The following is a 22,038-nucleotide window of genomic DNA, read 5'->3' as shown; positions in this document are numbered from 1 at the left end:
AATGTCTGTTCATATACTTTGCCCACTTTTTGATGGGGTTGTTTGTTTTTTTCTTATAAATTTGTTTGAGTTCTTTGTAGGTGCTGGATATTAGCCCTTTGTCAGATGAGTAGATTGCAAAACATTTCTTCCATTCTGTAGGTTGCCTGTTCACTCTGATGGTAGTTTCTTTTGCTATGCAGAAGCTCTTTAGTTTAATTAGATCCCATTTGTCAATTTTGGTTTTTGTTGCCATTGTTTTTGGTGTTTTAGACATGAAGTCCTTGCCCATGCCTATGTCCTGAATTGAAGGGGTGGCCTGCCCCTCCACACCTGTGGGCATTTTTCATTAGGTGGAACGAGAGACTTGAGAAAAGAAATGAGACACAGAGACAAAGTATAGAGAAAGAAAAAGTGGGCCCAGGGGGCCGGTGCTCAGCATACAGAGGACCCACCCTGGCACTGGTCTCTGAGTTCCCTCAGTATTTATTGATCATTATCTTTACCATCTTAGAAAAAGGGAAGTGGCAGGATTATAGGATCATTGTAGGGAGAAGGTCAGCAGTAAGACATATGAATAAGCGGCACTATTCACAATAGCAAAGACTTGGAATCAACCCAAATGTCCATCAGTGACAGACTGGATTAAGAAAATGTGGCACATATACACCATGGAATACTATGCAGCCATAAAAAAGGATGAGTTTGCGTCCTTTGTAGGGACATGGATGCAGCTGGAAACCATCATTCTTAGCAAACTATCACAAGAAGAGAAAACCAAACACCGCATGTTCTCACTCATAGGTGGGAACTGAACAATGAGCTCACTTGGACTCGGGAAGGGGAATATCACACACTGGGGCCTATCATGGGGAGGGGGTAGGGGGGAGGGATTGCACTGGGGAGTTATACCTGATATAAATGATGAATTGATGGGTGCTGACGAGTTGATGGGTGCAGCACACCAACATGGCACAGGTATACATATGTAATAAACCTGCACGTTATGCACATGTACCCTAGAACTTAAAAGTATAATAAAAATAAAAATAAAAAATCTCTGTGACATAAGTTTAAGGAAAAGTCCTGTGCCTTGACATGCATATGTAAGCATCTCCATAAATCTTTTTAGTGCATAAAGAACAGCATTGCTCTAGCAAGTCCCACCTTTCACCCTAAGGCAGTTTTCTCCTTTCTCAGTAAACAGAACATAGAATCCGGTTTTATACCGAGGTGTTCCATTGCCCAGGGACAGGCAGGAGACAGATGGTTTTCTCTATCTTCACTGCCAAGAGGCCTTCTTTCCTCTTATACTAGTCCTCTCCAGCACACACCCTTCACGGGTGTCAGGCTGGGGGATGATTAGGTCTTTCCCTTCCCACGAGGCCATATTTCAGACTATCACATGGGGAGAAACCTTGGACAATACCTAGCTTTCCTAGGCAGAGGTCCCTGTGACCTTTGGCAGTGTACGTGTCCCTGGGTACTTGAGATTAAGAGAATGGTGATGACTTTTCACAAGCATACTGCCTTCAGGCTTTAACAAAGCATACCCTGCACAGCCCAAAATCCTTTAAACCTGAATCACCACAGCACAAGTCTCTTGCAAGGACAAGGTTGGGGGTAGGGTCACACCTTAACAGCATCTCAAATACAGAACAAAATGGAGTCTCTTATGTCTACTTATTTCCATATAGACACAGTAACAGTCTGATCTTTCTTTTCCCCACACTGAATGGTATTGCCTAGGTTTTCTTCTAGGGTTTTTATGGTTTTAGGTCTAACATTTAAGTTTGTAACCCATCTTGAATTAATTTTTGTATAAGGAGTAAGGAAGGGATCCAGTTTCAGCTTTCTACTTATGGCTAGCCAGTTTTCCCAGCACCATTTATTAAATAGGGAACCCTTTCTCCATTTCTTGTTTTGTCAGGTTTGTCAAAGATCAGATGATTGTAGATGTGTGGTATTATTTCTGAGGGCTCTGTTCTGTTCCATTGGTCTATATCTCTGTTTTGGTACCAGTACCATGCTGTTTTGGTTACTGTAGACTTGTAGTATAGTTTGAAGTCAGGTGGCGTGATGCCTCCAGCTTTGTTCTTTTGACTTAGGATTGTCTTGGCAATGCGGGCTCTTTTTTGGTTCCATATGATCTTTAAAGTAGTTTTTTTTTTTTTTTTTTTTTTTTTTTTTTTTCCAATTCTGTAAAGAAAGTCATTGGTAGCTTAATGGGGATGGCATTGAATCTATAAATTACCTTGGGCAGTATGACCATTTTCACAATATTGATTCTTCCTATCCATGAGCATGGAATGTTCTTCCATTTGTTTGTGTCTTTTTTTACTTCATTGAGCAGTGGTTTGTAGTTCTCCTTGAAGAGGTCCTTCACATCCCTTGTAAGTTGGATTCCTAGGTATTTTATTCTCTTTGAAGAAATGGTGAATGGGAGTTCATTAATGATTTGGCTCTCTGTTTTTCTGTTATTGATGTATAAGAATGCTTGTGATTTTTGCACATTGATTTTGTATCCTGAGACTGCTAAAGTTGCTTATCAGCTTGAGGAGATTTTGGGCTGAGACGATGGAGCTGGTACCATTCCTTCTGAAACTATTCCAATCAACAGAAAAAGAGGGAATCCTCCCTAACTCATTTTATGAGGTCAACATCATCCTGATACCAAAGCCTGGCAGAGACACAACAAAAAAAGAGAATTTTAGACCAATATCCCTTATGAACATTGATGCAAAAATCCTCAATAAAATACTAGCAAACCAAATCCAGCAGCTAATCAAAAAGCTTATCCACCACAATCAAGTGGGTGTCATCCCTGGGATGCAAGGCTGGTTCAACATACGCAAATCAATAAACGTAATTCAGCATATAAACAGAACCAAAGACAAAAACCATGTGATTATCTCAATAGATGCAGAGAAGGCCTTTGACAAAATTTAACAGCCCTTCATGCTAAAAACTTTCAATAAATTCAGTATTGATGGAACGTATCTCAAAATAATAAGAGCTATTTATGAGAAACCCACAGCAAATATCATACTGAATGGGCAAAAACTGGAAGCATTCCCCTTAAAAACTGGCACAAGACAGGGATGCCCTCTCTCACCACTCCTATTCAACATAGTGTTGGAAGTTCTGGCTAGAGCAATCAGGCAAGAGAAAGAAATAAAGGGTATTCAATTAGGAAAAGAAGAAGTCAAATTGTCCCTGTGTGCAGATGACATGATTGTCTAGAGAACACTGTTTTCTATTTTACTTTAAAGTAAATCAAATGGATCTGTTTGATGTTTTTTTCAGAATAAGATACTTAAAATCTCTATTATTTACTAATTTATTAGTTTCTGTTTTGAGTTTCAGTTTTCTATCTGATATTTTGTAGGTTTGTTTCACTGTTTTTTTTATTGTTGTTGCTGTTGATGATCAGTTTTCCTAACTTTTGTCTTGCTCTTTCTGTTTATGTGTGTGTGTGTGTGCGTGTGTGTGTGTAGATAGGTAGATATAGATATAGATATAGTTTAGTTATTAAATCTGAATAGTGTTGACTTTTATAATTTTCTACTTGTATACTGTTTTGCTTCATCATATATATATATCAATAAAAGCATTCCAACCAATGATTAATAATGTTTTGGTAGATTTATTCAAAAGAATTTAAAACTATATTTTCTTTGATAGACTTCTGGTTATTTGCAAATAAATATTCTCTATAAATGTCTATGTTTCACTTATTCATTAAGCACAAAGCTTGCTAAATGTTTGTGTCTATGTTTAAACTGAGCCGAATAAAAATGTGTTTTCTTGGGCATTTATTAGTAGATGGTACAATCTTTATTTGAACTGTATAATTTATACTAGTTTAGATTTCATCTGCAACTGTTGAATGTAGAAATATACTACAGGTGTTATGCATATGCACACGTGCATGCACATATGTACAGTTATATACACCAGCATACTGATGTAGACTAGCAAATTTGCTAATGGTCTGATTGAATAAATAATTGATTGAATAAATTAATAAAGAAAAAATTGAATGAGTAATTCAAATCAATTTATGTATTTTACTTATTGAAATCTGAATTATAGAATGATTTGATCAATAACATTTTGTTTAACATTACACAATTCAAACTCTGTCTCTTTCCTAAAAGTAATTAATGTATGGAAATCTCCAAGTGGTGCTTTTCTTATAAAATTTATTATTATTAGCCTATTAAATATTTTGCCAAACATTACTTCCATAAATCTATTTATTTGGGAGACCAGGAGCAAAATCCTATTTCTGCCTGACTCAATCATACAGCTGATGTTTAATTAAAAACAAAAAACTGATTATAAGCTAATGATTCAGAACATCCCCCTCGGGGATCAGAGAGGAAAAGCTGCCATAATGTGACAGACGCTTTCTTTCAGCTGCTAGTTACAGGAAGCACATTCCAAATGTAAAAAGTCAATTTGTTTTCAGAAAACATACTATTGTATATAGTAAAAAGACAATTAAACAAATAGGCTTTGAAATAAGTAGATGTCAGGGTTACAAATAGCAAATCTCCAATAATTGACTTGGAAAGAATAAAATAATAGTGTGTTTCTTCAACTGTACTTTTCTCTACGACAGTGAATTACAACAGGAGAAAATCAGACATCCATGCCAAGGATGCTAGTGTATTTTTAGAAGCTGAAAGGTAAGTAGCAGCCCCAGCTAGCAGAGCTTTTTACTGATTTCAATCCATGGAATGTACCTTAGTTAAGTATAGATACTTATGACATAGTGATATAATTTAAAAGAAAGAAATGCCATTAATATCTCACCACAAAAGTTTTCTGTAATATTAATTACACTGAATTTACATGTAAGCCATACATGTGAAAGATGAAGAAATCCAAGAAAATAAAGATGTATCATCAAATGATTTTGATTTAGGATAAATTGTTTTAATAATAATTATACAGTAAAAATTATACTTTCATAGTAATAAAAGATATTAAGATCTATTCTTCATTTTGACATGCAAACAAAAATAGATAATCAAATGAAAAGGGAGCTGATGGAGACCAATGAAAATAAAACAAATTATATTATACATAGTAATACATTTTGTAAGGTCTATGTTGTTGATTATAAACTAGATACAAATTTACACACCTTGTAGAAATATAGTGTGTCAGACACTGTTAGGCCCTAATCCAATCTATTTTTGAGTTCTTTCTTCTAAGCTTCCAGCAAGAGATGACCAAGTAGCTAGATTCTGGCTGATAGGATTTCTGATATACTCATCTGGGATGTTTTAAATTTTTCTTATATAGTCAAACACCTTTCTCCTCTTCTTTCTCCATGATGAAATGCAGACATTGCCACAAAGATATGGGTTCTATATTGAGACCATATGATAATAAGACTAAGAAAAGAAAAATACAGTCATGAAAACACAGTTCTGGTAGAGTTGATCTAGTTGCTCCACTGAACTGACAGTCCTAACAATGCTTGTCATCATATTCCAGAGCCTTGGATGTTAGCTGCATTCCAGTATCTTTAGTCTAAGCCCTACAAGAAACCAATACAAAGTACATTTTTGCTTGTGCCTCAGTTCCACTAGTTATAAGTAGATAGTACAATTGCAGAATTGTTTATAGGTTAATTGGTAGTTTAAGGACAAATTACAATCTAAGGAGATACTGTAAGAAGATAGTGCAAGGAGATCTTGTTTAATTTATTTTAGGCTGAGAAGATAGAATTAAAAATGTTGCCATACTCTAGTCCTTGTATTGACTTCAGCTAATCTGTAATTTATTCAGGCTGCCTGAAAGTGATTTTATCATGCTTTCCATGTAGTTTAAGGTTCTTGGACCACTGTATCTTCAATTCTTTTTATATATCTTTTGTCTGATTTGTGTCATGCATCTTATATTTATATTTTTATAAACACAAAATTGTTTTTTATGATTTTCCATAGATAATTATCTTCTAAAATTAGTAAAAATATAGCTTTAAAAAATAAAAAGAACATATTTTATATTGCCTTTATTTAATTCATTACTAGCACGCTCTGTTTCTTTGTGTTGATCCAGGTGTTGTGCCAATGAATGTCTTTATTCATTTTTAAACATTAAAGTCTATATTTCCTTTTAACATTTGAAGATATTTTAACTGGATATAGAATTCAGGGTTGACAGGTTTTCTTTTGTTTTTCTTTTCAGCACTTTACAGATGTCAATATATTGTCTTCTAGACGACATGGTTTTTGATATCTGGGGTCATTCTCACTTTTTAAAAATATATTCTCTTATATTCCTCTGGCTACCTTCAAGATTTATATATGTTTTTTGATATTATTTATTTAAACATGATATTCCTCTATGTTTTATAAGCCTTGATGCTCTCTGAAGGTATTGATTCTTCAGTTTGTTGTCTGTCGGTAATTTTGAAAAACTTTTTGGTTATTATTTCTTCAAATATTTCTTCCACCCTATTCTTTTTTACAATCACATAGGCATCATGTTGCTAGGTCGCAGGAACATAGCCTTTACTAGTGCTTCTGTACCTCCCCCGACATTCTCCTATAGCTCTTGGATGCCCTATTTTGCCCCATATCCCTATTATCTCTGGACCTGTTTCAGTTTGGCTAACTTCTGCTAACCTAGAGTCACTTATTCTTTGTTCACATGTGTTGAGTACATTAATGAGCCCTGCATCAGTGAGAGAAGTATAATCAGTCGGAATTAAAGAGTGAAGAGAGGGGAGAGTAGAAAATGTGTGGAAGGTTTTACAACAAAGTCTATCTGTGGGGTAAGCCATTAAGCTATATACTATCATGCAGGAGCTGAGGCTACAGTCTTCCACAGTGAAATCTATTTGCTCTCATGGCTTTTAACTGATTAGATGATACCCATCTAAATTATTCGGGATAATTTATTTTACTTAAAGTGGAATAATTGTTGATTGTAACTACATCTATGAAATACTCAAGAACAACACCCAGATTAGTGTTTAATTGAATAACTGGATACTATAGCCTAGCCAATTCAACACATGAAACTATCACAAGCCAGTGCAACACGTTTATCGTCTGTGTTGCTGTGTTTTCACTTCTATAATTTTCGTTTAATTATTTGTTATAATTCTCATATCGCTGCTGACATTACCCATATGATCCTGCATGTTTTGTACCTTCCCTGAAAGACGTCAACATATTTATCACAGAGAGGGAGATCCTGCATTGGTGTTGTATCTGAATATGACTTTGGATCTTGGATGTGTATTGCTTTCCTTAGACTTACGTATGTCTCATATATTTCTTTTTTATGACCTAAGTTGAACTGAACTACAGTAAATGAAATAACAGCTTTTATGCCTACAAATGACTACACCTTCTCTTTTTCAATTGTTACTTAATGTAAGAATTTGAGCTATTATGATTAGGAAATGGACCAGTTCTCAAGTCTTGCCTTTTTTACATTTGTTCTTAGCACTTCCAGATGTCAAATTCTTATAGAAATAATTTGTGTTTGAAATGGGAGGAGCTACTCTGATGAAATATTTATTTTTACTCAATGTTTGCTCTACCCTTAGCTTTAGGTCTTACCTATGTTTAGCATCTCAGAGATGGCCGTCTTACAAGACCTCTCCTTCTCTACCTCTCACCAGTGTTTTACTATCATTGTTACTGGATTTTTGTTAGCCTAGTGGGAATGGGAGTGGCTGGGGACAGGCAGACAATCTTTGTTGTTTAAATGTAGCCTCAGTGGATCTCACCAATGTGGTCTTTTCTAATGCTTCTGAACTTCCACTGGCTTTAGTGCTTAGCCCAGCATATATACCTGCTCCTTAATAAGGTATAGGTTTATTTAGATTTTGGTCCTTTTCTCAAGATGAAAAGGGCTTTCCCTAGTTTTCTGACAGTGCTTGTGCCCTTACCTCAATAAACTGAATATTTTTTTATTAGGAAGTAAAGGAATAAAATTCTGGGTAGAACTTCTTGTCTCTCATGCAGCAACTTCCCTTCTCCCAGGTCTGCATCACAAGGGACACATCCTTAAAATTTTTCCAGTCTATTCTGTGAGTGCTCAGTAGGGTTCATAAAGAAAAAATCTACAGAGGATACACATGTCCCCATTTCTTAAAATCCCTAGGAGATTCACACTCCCCAGGCCACACTTGGCCTCCTCCAATTAGGAAACAATCTTGGCTACACTCTTCTTTCCTGTGTCCTGTTGCCTCTAGCCTAGCTAAAGCTGTCCCACATTCATGCCTCCTTACAGGCATTCACCCCTTCTTAAATAGAGCTCTCTGACGCATTCAAAATAAGTCATAAACTTGAAGCTTGCCTTGAACTTTTCATTGTAAGAGTGGGTGTGATGATGTCCTTTCTAGCTCTCTATATCCTCTACTGAAATCACAAGTCCCTCCCTCCCTTCTGTCTCCAAGCCCCATCAGTTTGTGTTTGGTCCCTGCATTAATTATTTGTCACTGCATAACAAATTACCACAAACTGGGTGGCTAAGGAATCCGTGTTTATCATCACATAGTTTTTGAGGGTCATACATCAGGGTATGTAATGGATGTTCTGCTTCAGGTTCCTTCACAAGATTGTGATCAATGTATCAGCCAGGTCTGTGTTTCATCTGAAGGCTCAACTAAGGAGGGATTGACTTCCATGGAAAAGTATTCACAGGAGGTTTGACTGAAGACCTCTTTTTCTTGCTTTGACTGTAACTACCTATAATTTCTTGCAATTTGGGCCTCTCTAACATGCAGTTTGCTTTACTGAACCCAGCAAAGGGAACAGTCAGAAGTTACACACTCATGCAGCATAATCATGAGAATAGCCTTTCCATCTATCCATCCACTTTGTTTTATTCTATTGGTTAGAAGTAACACACTAGGCTAACTTATACTCAAGGGGAGACACTATTATACAAGAGCATGAATAAGAGGCAGTGGATATTATTGAGGACCTTAGTAGTACATGCCTGCTGCAATACTCAAAGTACATATAGTTACTTAACTTTGCTGATCCTTCCACATCTCCAGGATCCATGTCTATAAATGCTACCAAGCTCTGGGCTGCAGCAGTGTATTGTCCATAACCCAAATAAGGTAATGTAGGAGATTTCACATCCAACCATGTTATTCCCCTAGTCATTTAATAATAACTTAATATGTTCCATATATTTGGTGTACTAATACCCTATATGGTTATAATCTCTTGCCCTGTCACTCCAGAAACAAATGGGCTATCCAAATTATCCAGGAAGAAAAATAATTTATGGCTAATTTGTAATTAAATATAATGTTGAGATAAATTGAACATATCTATATTGTGGCTGAATTACTGCTGTGGCCCTTCCATTGATATCAAAAGTAGTTTACCAGTATCCAGCACTCTGGAAATTTTATTAGTCTCTCTCTTTTTTTTTAAATTTCTAATTTAAAAAATATATATTTTCTTTACTTCTTGCTTACACCAGCATCTTGAGATGAGAGTGGTAAGGGAGATGTAAATTTAAGGTGATTTTTTCCTCTTCTCTTTTTAAAATCACAATTCTAGGAATATTTGACCATAAAATTACTCTCTTGGCTACTGGCAACATTTCTGAAATGCTTACTTATGAGAACAGTGTGATTGATTAGGGTACTGTATTGGATACTCTTTCTCCATTTACAATACTGAATATGACAAATACACACACCCACACCCTACAACAACAATAACAAAACATAGCAAAGATCAAATATGGAGTAGCCGACAATATTATATCATTCAGGTGCCCAAGAGAAATGAACCTGATTAGCGATATGGTGGGGGTTAACCTCATCAGTATATGTTGCAGTTACCACTACAAAAGCGGTTTCTTCCTCAGTTAGTGTAAGATTTCACCCGCAGAAACATAGAACTTTACTTAAGATAATCAATTGGTTATATTTAATTGGCTTATTGCCGGGCTGTGTGAGAAAAATACAGCTGCAAATGTCACAAAAGGAATGAATAACTGTCCTATAAGATACTCAAGTCGTTCACTTTAATTTTAACACACTGAAAATATTTTTTTTCTATTTCTCTACATAGTCTTTGATCCCACAGAAGGAATCTGGAAATAAACCATGGGGCAGATATTTTGACCTTCACATCAGTGGATATTTTTCTAGGTATTTTGTTTTTCAGGAAAGCAAAGCCTTGATGATATATCTAGTGACTCAACTTATAAACAGGAAACCAAAGGTACTGTGACCTTAGATAGATGTGGTCATTTGTAAGTGTCCTATTACTTGTGAAATCACATCATTAAATCAATTATATATCTTATTAGACCTAGTGTTATGGACCTGTGTCCTCATAAAATTTATATGTTGAATGCTTAACACCAAGTATCTCAGAATGTGACTGAATTTGGTATAGGGCTTTGGGAAAGTAATTGAGGTGAAATGAGGTCATACAGTAGGCCCTAATGCAATGCAAGTGCTGTCCTTATAAGGACAGGGGGTTAGGACAAGGACTCACAAACAATAATGACCATGAGAAGATGCTGGAGGAAGACAATTATTACAAGCCAAGGAGAGAAGCTTCCGTAGAGACAGCCTTGCCTACACTTAGATCTTGCACTCCTAGCCTCTATGAGAAAATAAATTTCTGTTGTTAAAGCCACCTTGTCCACGGTATTTTATTTTAACAGTTCTAACAAATGATATACCTAGGGACTACATTTCTTGGCTGAATTCTAGATTTCTTCAGGTTGATATTTTGACGATGAAGTATCTTCAGAACCTGTAGTACATTATCTTTAGCTCGCAGCCTGATGTTATTACTGACTCTTTGGTCCTCCGGGAGTTACAGCTAGGGTCTGGGTTGGCCAGAGTCTCTCTGGACGAGTTATTTTTGGATAACTATAATATTCCCATAATTATGTAAGTTTGCTATACAAAAAAGTCTTGTTTTCTATATATGACTTGAAGGGAAAAAGTGAGGACTTATGATATCATTTTTCTGCAAAGTAGTTTCCCTCAATTCTCCCCAAACCCACCTAACAAGGCTTGCTCCAGCTGCTTGCTAGAATTCTGATTATGACTGAAGGCATTGTAAACAGAAAGGAGTCTTTTGTTGTTATTGTTGTTATACTTGCTGTCTTCCTGCAGAATACCATTACTCTCTTTTGACTTCTCTTCTCCCTGCCATTTCTATCAGGACCCTTCAGTAACGAGTCACTAGGTACACACAGCCACCACAGGAAGGTTAATCCTTTTGAGTCGAACAGCAAATATGTCAGGACAGCAGTAGGCAGGACAGGCTGAGCTGGGGCTAGAGTGTTGAGTGGAACTGATTTTTCAAGTTCTCTGGTGCTGGTAGGCTGACGTGAGAGCGTGGGATCTCTGATAGCTGCTGTCAGGCGGGTTGGCTGCTAACTCATTGTTCTTTCACAGCTGAGGCGATACTGGGCCTGCGTGGTACAGCAGTCCAGGTGTCCTTGGCATTGACAGTTAAGGACTAGTCACCCGTGGTGGTAGTGATAGTAATGGCAACATCATAGGCTACAGTAGTAAAGGAATTTTGCTTGTAGAGGAAAAGAGGAAAGGTAGAGTGGCAGAGGCCATTGAATCTCCACATCAGAAGACAGAAAGAAGTAGCAGCTTCCATTCCAGATGGGAAGACACAAACAGGATTTTTGTAACCCTTAAATTCCCTTCACAACCAGAGTTTAATTTCCATTTATCCACTAAGCCTTCTTTCTGGGAAGTGTGAGGTTTTACTTCATGAATGGCACTTGCTGTTTCCCTGAAAGCTGAATAATGAATTTCTTTAATGTTTACCTGTGTATTACAAGTTGACTGTGTTTGTCCCAGAACATGTGTGGGTTTCCTGGCATAGCTTTTTGATCTATCTCTTATTCTTCTTAGTCCTTTCCCCAGTGTCTCCAATGCAAGATAATTCTGTTGATCAAAAAAGTAGCTTCTCTGGGTCATCCAACGAACATTCCTGGTCTCACTACTAGAATAGTCTCAATTAGGTCCTCAGTCTCTGAGCAACATGTCTAATACTAATGATCTTCTGCACTAAATCATGGGAAATATAATGTTCATTTGTATCTTTCCTCCACTTAAGCAAGGTGCCTAAACCCCATTTTGAGGGCTAAAGAGAAGACTACATTGAGACTTGGCAAAGTCCTATAGAAGTTTTGGTTTCTTATGGTAAACCGTAAGTATATAGTTTATTAATGATGCATCAGACAGATAAACATTTGATGAGCAAAGCTTCCTTAGGTTTCCCAACTCCTCACAGGTAGTGGGCTTGAACTGATGATCATATAGGCTATTCTTCAATTGTCTCCCAACCTCTTTCCTCTCAGCACCATCTCTGACCGCCTCGTAGCCCAGGATCCTAGTTCTGTGGACAGAATCACACAGGTTGTGTGTGTGTGTGTCTGTGTGTGTGTTTCCCTGTATGTCTTTAAACTGGTATCTATCCAAAGCATTCACAGGAGTTCATAAAATAGGAGAAAAGAGAAATACAGGTATTTTCTCACTGAACATCCTTCTAATTCATGGATTGCATCCACACATTTATTTCAATGATTATTTAATATGTTTCCATTGCTTATAAGAAAAAAATCCATACCTTGTAACATGAAATTTAAAGACATCAAGCAATCTGCTACATCATGGCTTTCTGACTACTTCCCTGACCTCTGCTATACCTTAAGGTATAACGATTTTTTATATTTTACTGCCATTTTAATATAACATGCTTTTGTTTAAGCTACCCTCTTTCTCCACCTTGATTATCATCCTGCACCTACCTAATTATCACATAGTTCAGCTAATTATCTCCAACTTAAACACTATAAATCTCCAACAAAACACCATATGTCAGATGTCATAATTTCAGGAAGCTCTTTAACATGCTACTTTTTAAACTTTTAAATGTGTCTCTACTGTGCTATCAATAAATTTTGTACAAATGTACAAAAACAGTAGAATAAATATATAAATCATGGTATATTTATACCACGAAGCATAGTACAACACTATGAATGGATAATTCTTGTAATCATACTGTTAAAGTAAAGATTCCAGGTACAAGAGAGTACCTGTTGTATGACTCCACTTTTATAAATTTCAGAAACAGGCTACAGTGTTAGAAGTCAGGAAAGTGGATACCTTGGTAGTGGGTAGTGGAGAAACGCAGATGGGAATTCTGTGGGACTGATAAATTGTAAACATTGCTTAGTGGAGTGAGGAAGATGTAAACAAGTGGAAACATAGACCACTCTCACTGTTGCTAAAATGCAATACTGTTATCAGTTCTCTATAAATTGACCTATAGAGTCAACAAGACACCAACAAGACTTTCTATGCCGGCTGTTATAAAGGCACTAACATAGATTATATAATTTACCTTTAATTGAAAGGGACTTGGAATAGTCAACACAATAGGAAAAGAAGAATACAATTGAATATCTCAAAGTTCCTGGTTACAAGACTTAGTATAAACCACAATAATCAAAATAATGTAGCAAAGTATTGGCATGTGGATATACAAAAGTATAATCATAATAGATAACCAAGAAATATACCTACATATAATTCAGTTATTTGACTTTGCTTAAGCTGAGTGAAGCAATGATTAATATGTGCTTTTTTTAAAAAAAATTAGGGCTGTACAAACTATAGACATACTAAAAAAAAAGAATACTAATCACTACTTCACATTATGGACAAATATTAAAGTGACATGCATCTATATTTATATATTTTCTTTTAATAAAGAGAAAATATTTATAACCATTAGGTAGAATAATACTGTAAACAGCAGAGAAAACAGTGAAAATAACACTTTAAAATATCAGAAAATTAGGCATTATTAAAATCAACAATATTTGTCATTAAAAGACACTGTTAAGAAAATGGATAATTCACAGACACAGAGAAAATATATTCAATGCATATACCTAATAAAATATTGAAAACTAGAGTATATTTTATTTGCATGAATTCAATAATAAAAAGAAATTAACATAAATAGTGATAGTGAGGAATGACATAGGACCCAGAGTTCACCAAAAAATAAATATGATTGTTCAATAAGGCCTTGAAAAAGTGTTCAGCTGTATCAACTTTAGGGAAAATGGCCGAAATTTAAAAGATCATACTTAAAAGACTATAATGGCTGAAATTAAAAGAAATAGAAGCATAAATATGTAGAAGAATGTGGAGCTCCTGAGACTTTCATATATTCATGGTGCAGGTACCAAAAAGAACCAGCTAAGAAAGTGTGTCTTTGTTTGTTTTCTGCTGCTTATAGAATATATCTGAAACTGAGTAATATTTTTTAATGAATGTATTTCTTATAGTCATGGAGGCTGGGAAGTCCAAGGTCAAAGGGCCACACCTGCTGAGGGACTTTTTTCTAGTAGGACTCTGCAGAGTCCCAAAGCAGTGCAGAGCATCACATAGTGAAGAGGATGAGTGTGCTAGTTCAGGCATCTATACCTCTTCTTATAAAGAAAGCCACATCCCACTCTCATGTCAGCTTATTAATCCATTAACCCATTAACCCACAAATCCATGAATGGATTAATCCATCTATGCAGACAGAATACTTGTGACGTAGTCAATCTCTTAGAGACTCTAACCCTTCAATATTGCCACATTGAAAATCAAATTCCAGTATGAGTTTTGAAGAGGACAAATACTCAAACCATAGCCTCTTGTTTCTTTTGGATAATCTGGAATTTTTAGACTGCAGTCATACAGAGGAAAAAAGTGGTTCTGAGCTTCTGTAACTTACAATTAACTCATTTCCCTGCATTTGGAGTGCAGGGGATAAAAGTTGAACATCACAATGAAAAATGGTATAAGAAGTTCAAATGTAAAACAGAAGCCTATAGAGAAGAAGTGGTAAGCTCACTTGCTTGTGTTGATCAGTATATTACGTGGCACATTTAGACATAGAGAAGGAATCCAGAGAGTAAAAACAGTTTTAACCAATACATCCTTGCATTCCCCTTATGTTGAGCAAAGAAAGCTGATGTGGTGGTCTCTTACTGTTCTTTAAATAAAATAGCAAGTTGTTACTTTAGCAATTTATCATGCCTTTTATTAAAGTACTTTATATTTTGTGATAAATTTGGCTGGACGGGTAGAGATGAGCTTTTCTTACCTAGATGTTCACTTTTGGGACAACTTTAAAATACACTTTTATTACTTTTTGTTTCCTCAAGTTCATGCTCTGTGGGAAGCAATCTATTATAAGGCAGATTTGTTCAATAGGTCCTGCAGGGCTTGACAAATATGTTTCTCTAGGGATGTTATTTTGGTGGTATAAAATGCAAAGAAAACTACTAAATAAATGTAGGAAATAGATATAAAATATACAAAAAAACCCAATATGTTTTTATTTTAGATATTTAGAAATATGAAGACTAACGTCAAAGAAAACTCATCCATTGCTTTTCCAAAATGTAGAATTAGCTTGATAAAATATAATTCCTAAAAGGCATATATTTTTGCATTTTAGCTGTCTCTCTAATAACTTACTCAATGAAAAACAATTTTCCAAAATTATTGACATTATAATAATAATAATAATAATAATAATAATTATTATTATTATTATTATTTTTGAGACAGAGTATCACTCTGTCACCCAGGCTGGAGTGCAGTGGTGCAATCTTGGCCCACTGCAAGCTCCACCTCCCAGATTCACGCCATTCTCCTGCCTCAGCCTCCCGAGTAGCTGGGACTACAGGCGCCCGCCACCACACCTAGCTAATTTTTTGTATTTTTAGTAGAGATGGGGTTTCACTGTGTTAGCCAGGATGGTCTCGCTCTCCTGACCTCGTGATCCACCCACCTCAGCCTTCCAAAGTGCTGGGATTACAGGCATGAGCCACTGCGCCCAGCCAAGTTTTATTATTTTTAATACAAATTGTCACACTATATCTATTTCTAAATAAATTTCAATATCTTTTCAGCCATTATTCAACAGATAAACTTTGTGGGTTACCAGAAAATAGTCTTAGGTATGAAGTCAAATAAACAACAAAATCATCAGCATATTGTTAGCAGCCATCTGAACTTCAAACCTTGTATCTTTAAATGTATGGCTTCTTTCCAGTTTAATCAACCACATTAAAAATATTATTATCATTATTATTTCATCCAAAGAGTAGCAATATAATTTCCTAGTTATAGGGAAACTCTGAAGTCAAAATGCCTAGATTCAAATTCTGATCTTGGCACTTAGTAACAATGATACTAGGCAAGTTACTTTGTCTTTTTGCACCACAATTTAGTTTTGCCACGTACAGAATTAGTCTAATACTATCCACATTACACATTTTGTGCAAATTCAATTTGTTTATCCATGTAATGAGCTTTGAACAGTGTATAGCGCACACCAGGCAGTTTATGTGATTATTAATATAATTTTCATTCTCTTTGAGAAAACAAAATGTTATCATGACAAAGCTACTTCGGTTCAAGTTTTTTCCAGCCATTAATACAGCCCATCAAACACAGTTAGTTGTCTCTTTCATTAACTTCTGTCTAGCTAACTACCTTCGTTACATTTCTAAAACCTACTTTCTGCTTCATTGAGAATATTGATTCCAATTTTAAGTAGATGTCCTTCAGTTTTACATGATGGAAGTCATTTACCTATACTTTGAATAACAGTTCCATCTCCTCTTTCTGGACTTTGTTCCTCAGTCATTTACCTAGTTTATTTATATTGTTTTTCTCATTCTCTCTATATCCTTAACTAATGCACATATTCAAGTATCATCACTCCTTTATCTCTTGATACTTTACCAACTATCATCACTCCCCACTTTACCTCTGAAGAACACACCCTAAATGCACTCTCCACTGCCTCACTTCCAGTTTTTGTATGTATCTCTGTTATGTCTCTGGAACAATTCTCATTAATAGCAGCTGCAACTTTAATGGTGCTATATAAAATCAGCAAGTATAGCTTTTGTTTTTAAACGTACATCACTGCCAAATTTCAAAATGTTACTCATTTATTTTTGCAGCTCTACTCCCTCAATTCCATAACTCAACATGCTCCTTGTTCTTACACCTTTGTGCATAAGAATTTTGCAACATCTCCTTTGTGGGCTATTAAACTTTGTCTTGTCACTTAAACGCTGGTCTTTTGAAGGGTTCTGCACAAACACTGTTCTCTCACTCTTTAAGCCTCCTTCTTTTCTTGGAATTTTTTCTACCAATTCCATATATTAACATTTTTCTAGTCCATGTAACACTTCCATACAGTAAAATGCACATATCTAATGTACAGAGTTGAATAATCTTTGACAATGTCATCCTAATCAATGTGTAAAATATTTTATCTCAGAATGTTACACTATGTTCCTCTAAAATGTGCTATGTATTAAAATACTCAATTTAACTTAAATAAAAATCTTAAATTGTTTAATAATTTAAAAATGCACATATAGATCATACGTCATTCTGTTTTTAGTGTTTTGGGTACAGTTCATAACATTTTCCATGGAGGCTGTACCATACTTTATCTTCATCAACAATGTATAGTGATTCCAATTTCCTTACATCCTCATCAACAATTGTTATCTCTGTCTCTCGCTCTCTCTAGATAATATATAATATCTATAATATATATTAAACCTATATATAACATGCATTTTATATATTACATATATACCTAGATACATATATACACATACATATACACACATACATATATATATACATGTGTACATATATATATATACATGTGTACATATATATGTATGTGTGTATATATATGTATCTAGGTATATATGTAATATATAAAATACATGTTATATATAGGTTTAATATATATTATAGATATTATATATTATCTATATCTTATAATATGTAACACTACCTCCTTGTGTGTGTACCATATAGTACTTCCTGGTATGCATTCCAAAAAAATTGAAATCAAGATTTTGAATAGATACCTGCACTTCCATGTTAATTGCAGCATTATTCACAGTAGTCAAGATATGAAAACAATCCAAATGTTTACCAACAGATGAATGGCTTAAAAAATATTATATATACTGCCGGGAATGGTGGTTCATGCGTGTAATCCCAGCAGTTTGGGAATTCGAAGTGGAATGATTACTTGAGCCCAGGAGTTTGAAACCAGCCTGGGCAACATAGTGAGACTCAATTTCTACAAAAAATTAAAAAAAATATTAGCTGAGTATGGTGGTGCGTGCCTGTAGTCCCAGCTACTTGGGAGTCAGGCAGGATTGCTTGAGCCTAGGAAATTGAGGCTGCAGCAAATTACTATTGTTTCACTCTATTCCAACCTCACAGCAAGATCTTGTGTTGAAATAATAATAATAATAATAATAATAATAATAATAATAATAATAATAATGAATATAGCATATACATACAATGGAATATTATTCAGCCTTTTTTTAAAAAAGGAAATATTGTTGTCCCAGCTAGTCGGGAGGCTGAGGCAGGAGAATGGCATGAACCCGGGAGGCAGAGCTCCTAGTGAGCAGAGATCGTGCCATTGCACTCCAGCCTGGGTGACAGAGCAAGACTTCATCTCAAAAATAAATAAATAAATTAATTAATTAATTATTTTTTTTTTTTTTAAAAGGAAATATTGTCTTTCATTACAACATGAATTCATGTAACTGGCAGGACATTATGCTAAGTGAAATAGACCAGTTATATAAAAACAAAGACCACATCATTCTGTTTATATAAGATGTCTAATATAAACTCACAGAGCAGGGAATAGAAAGATGGTGGCCAGGAGCCAAGGACAAGGAAAATGGGAAATTGTTACTCAATGGGTAAAAAGTATCATTATGTGAGAAATATAAGCTCTACAAATCTGCTGTACAACATAGTACCTATACTTAATACAGAATTTTACACTATAAAATGTTAAGGGGATAGGTCTATTTTAAGGGTTCCTGCCACAAAACACATGCATACCCACATAAGGAAATTTTTAGAGGTGGTATATATGTTTAGTACTTTGGTATCTTTAGTAATGTTATCATAGTGTATACATATAACCAAATTCATCAAAATGTATACATAAAACATGCAATATTGTATATATTAATTATATCTCAATTTATTTGGCTCAGAAAACAAAAATCAAAATTTATGAAATTAGATATATTCATATATAGAGAAATATTTATATAATTAAATGTTTTTTTTGGAAAAGAAGAACAATCTCAAATCAAAATCCTAATATTTTTTATACAAAAAACAAACAGTAAAGTAAACCCAAAGCAAGCAAGGAAGACAATAATAAAAATAACAGAAATCAATGAAATTAAAAGCATAAAATAATAAATAAAAATCAATTAAACCAAATATTGCTACTTTGAACATAAAAATAAAATTGATAAAACTTTAGCAATGCTAATAAGATGGATGGGAGAGACAGACAGAAAGAGAGAAAGAGAGAGAGAGAGAAAGAGAAAAAGAGAGAGAGAGAGAAAGAGAGAAATTATCAATATTAAGAATGAAAAACAGAACACCGCTCTAGATTCTCTAGATATCAAGAGGATTATAAAGGAATATTACACATGACTTCATGCCAATAAGTTTACTGAGGTAAAATAAATGAATTCCTTGAAAGACACAAACTACCAAAGTTACTCAAGAAAATATACAAAAGGAATGGCTTTGTAAATAGTAAGAAAACTGAAAAATTTAATTAAAACATCTCTACATAAACATATGTGCACACAGACGCATATCCACAAGCAGACCCTCAAATCATCATGCCCAAATGGTTTCACTGGTAAAATCTTACAAATATTTAAAGAAGAAATAAAAATTTCTACATAAAACATTCCAGATAATAAAAGAGAAGGAATTATTAACATTAACCAACTCACTTTCCACAGTATTACTCTTTTTCTTTCAATTCTTCAGATTTTAAAATTTATATAAATATATATATATATTCAAGTTCACTCTTTTTTTGATAATTCTAATGTAATGCTGAAACTTTTTATCTGATTTTTATTTTAGTTAATAAATTTTAATTTCTAGGATTTTCTTTTTTAAATTTCTATTGAGCTTCTTCACCAATAGTATATTATCCCTCAATTATTGAAAGTATTTTCTTTTAATACTCGAGAATATTTATGCTAGCTGATTTGAATTCATCACCTGCTTAATCCAACATTTAAGCCACTGTGAGTCAATTCTGTTGACTGAATCTTCTGAGTTTGCATCTCACTTTCCTGTGTCATTGTGTGTTTAGCAATATTTAGTTGAAAACTGAGTATTTTATACAATACGTTGTAGCAACCTTATATTCTGTCACATTTTTCTGTTAATTTTTTAATTCTAGTAGATTAATAACTTGCATGGCTTCTCTCTGAAACTGTGTCTCCTTGTGCTACAGGTATGTAGCAGCTGATTATCTCTGCTCTAGTATGATGACTTCGAACAGTAGAATTTTTTAGCTTGGTCTTTATATGTTTCCCTTGGTCTTCAAATAATTGGTGCTCAGCTAAAGATCTAAGCAGAGATGGAGAGTAAGCCTTCTTTTGGCTTCCATGCTTCTGAGGTTGTTCCTTTATTTTCAGAGTATTTCATTCATTCCCTTATAATCTGTACTCTGACATTTCAAAGCAACTCAGCATCACATTTTTGCTAACTGAGCTGTGACTGGTTGAGAATGTAGTCAGTTAAATGAAGCAACAAACTGACACACAAGCTTCCTGAAGCTCTCACTTTCATGAGTGAACTCTCTTTTGGTATCTACTTGCTTTTTTTATTTTTTAACTACTAAGACAGAGATCTCCTTTTTTGCATTCATAATTTAACTTTGAGTCTTATATTTTGGAGAGACTGCACTGATTGGGTTCTCACACAAACCTTTTCATGTTTCTTTCCAAGCCCTGAATTCTGATTCTATTGCCTGTAGCAAGTAGTGCTATGACTTTTCCTGCCACTGGTTTATCTTGGTTTTGGAAATTGAGTTGTGCCTTCAAACTAATAAACAAAAACTGTCAATAAATATCACATTCAGTTGTATTTTTCATACTTAAATTATTCTACGACTTCTGTTGCATATTGGATACTTTCCAATGTCTTTTACTTTTTACTAGTTTTTATATTTGTTTTTGCACACTGATCACATTGCTATTTAATCTCCTTTGGCATTACCAAAAGTCCTGTCTTTTTTTTTTTTTTTTTCTTACAAACCATGTTTTCATAACTTCATTAAGGTATATTTCTGTCTAAGTCCATTTGTGCTACTCTAACAAAATACCACAGACTGGGTAACTTATAAAAAAACAGAAAATGATTTCTCACAATTCTCAAGGATGAGAAGTCCAAGTTCAAGGTGCTGACAGGTTCAATCGTCTGGTGAGGATTCCATTTCTGCTCTCAACATGGCACCGTGAACTCCGAATTATCCTCGGGGGATAAAAACACTGTGTCCTCAAATGGTGAAAGGCAGAAGGCAAGCTGGCAAATTTGTGTGAAGCCCCTTTTATAAAAGCCCTAATCCTAGTCACAAGAGGAGGAGTCCTCATGATCTAATCACCTCTTAAAGGTGCCACCTCTTGGCACCATTCACATTGGCATTAAGTTTCAGTGCCTGAGTTTTGGAGGGAAAATATTACTATAAAACTTATAGCAACTGATATAAAAATTCACATACAGTATTTTAGGAATACATCTTGAATTGTGACATATGCATGCATCCATAAAACTGTCACTGAAATCAAGCTAATAAACATTTAAAAACCTCAAAGTTGTGTCCCTTCTATATTTCTTTCCCCCATTCCTTGCCCTCCTGTTCCAGACAATTACTGTTCTAATTTCCATGACTACAGATTAATTTATATTTTCCAGAGTTTTACAGAAATTTAATAATGCAGTATGGACTCTTTAATGTTTTTACTTCACTTATTTTGTGATATAGCCACGTGGATACTTGTATCATGAGTTTACACCTTTTTATTGTAGAATAGTTTTCTATTTTATGAATATAACATTATTTATCTATTCATTTACCTGTTGATTGGCATTTAATT

The sequence above is a fragment of the Piliocolobus tephrosceles genome, chromosome 7 (assembly GCF_002776525.5).
Source record: "Piliocolobus tephrosceles isolate RC106 chromosome 7, ASM277652v3, whole genome shotgun sequence".
NCBI lineage: Eukaryota > Metazoa > Chordata > Mammalia > Primates > Cercopithecidae > Piliocolobus > Piliocolobus tephrosceles.
Note: the sequence above shows the minus strand (reverse complement) of the source record.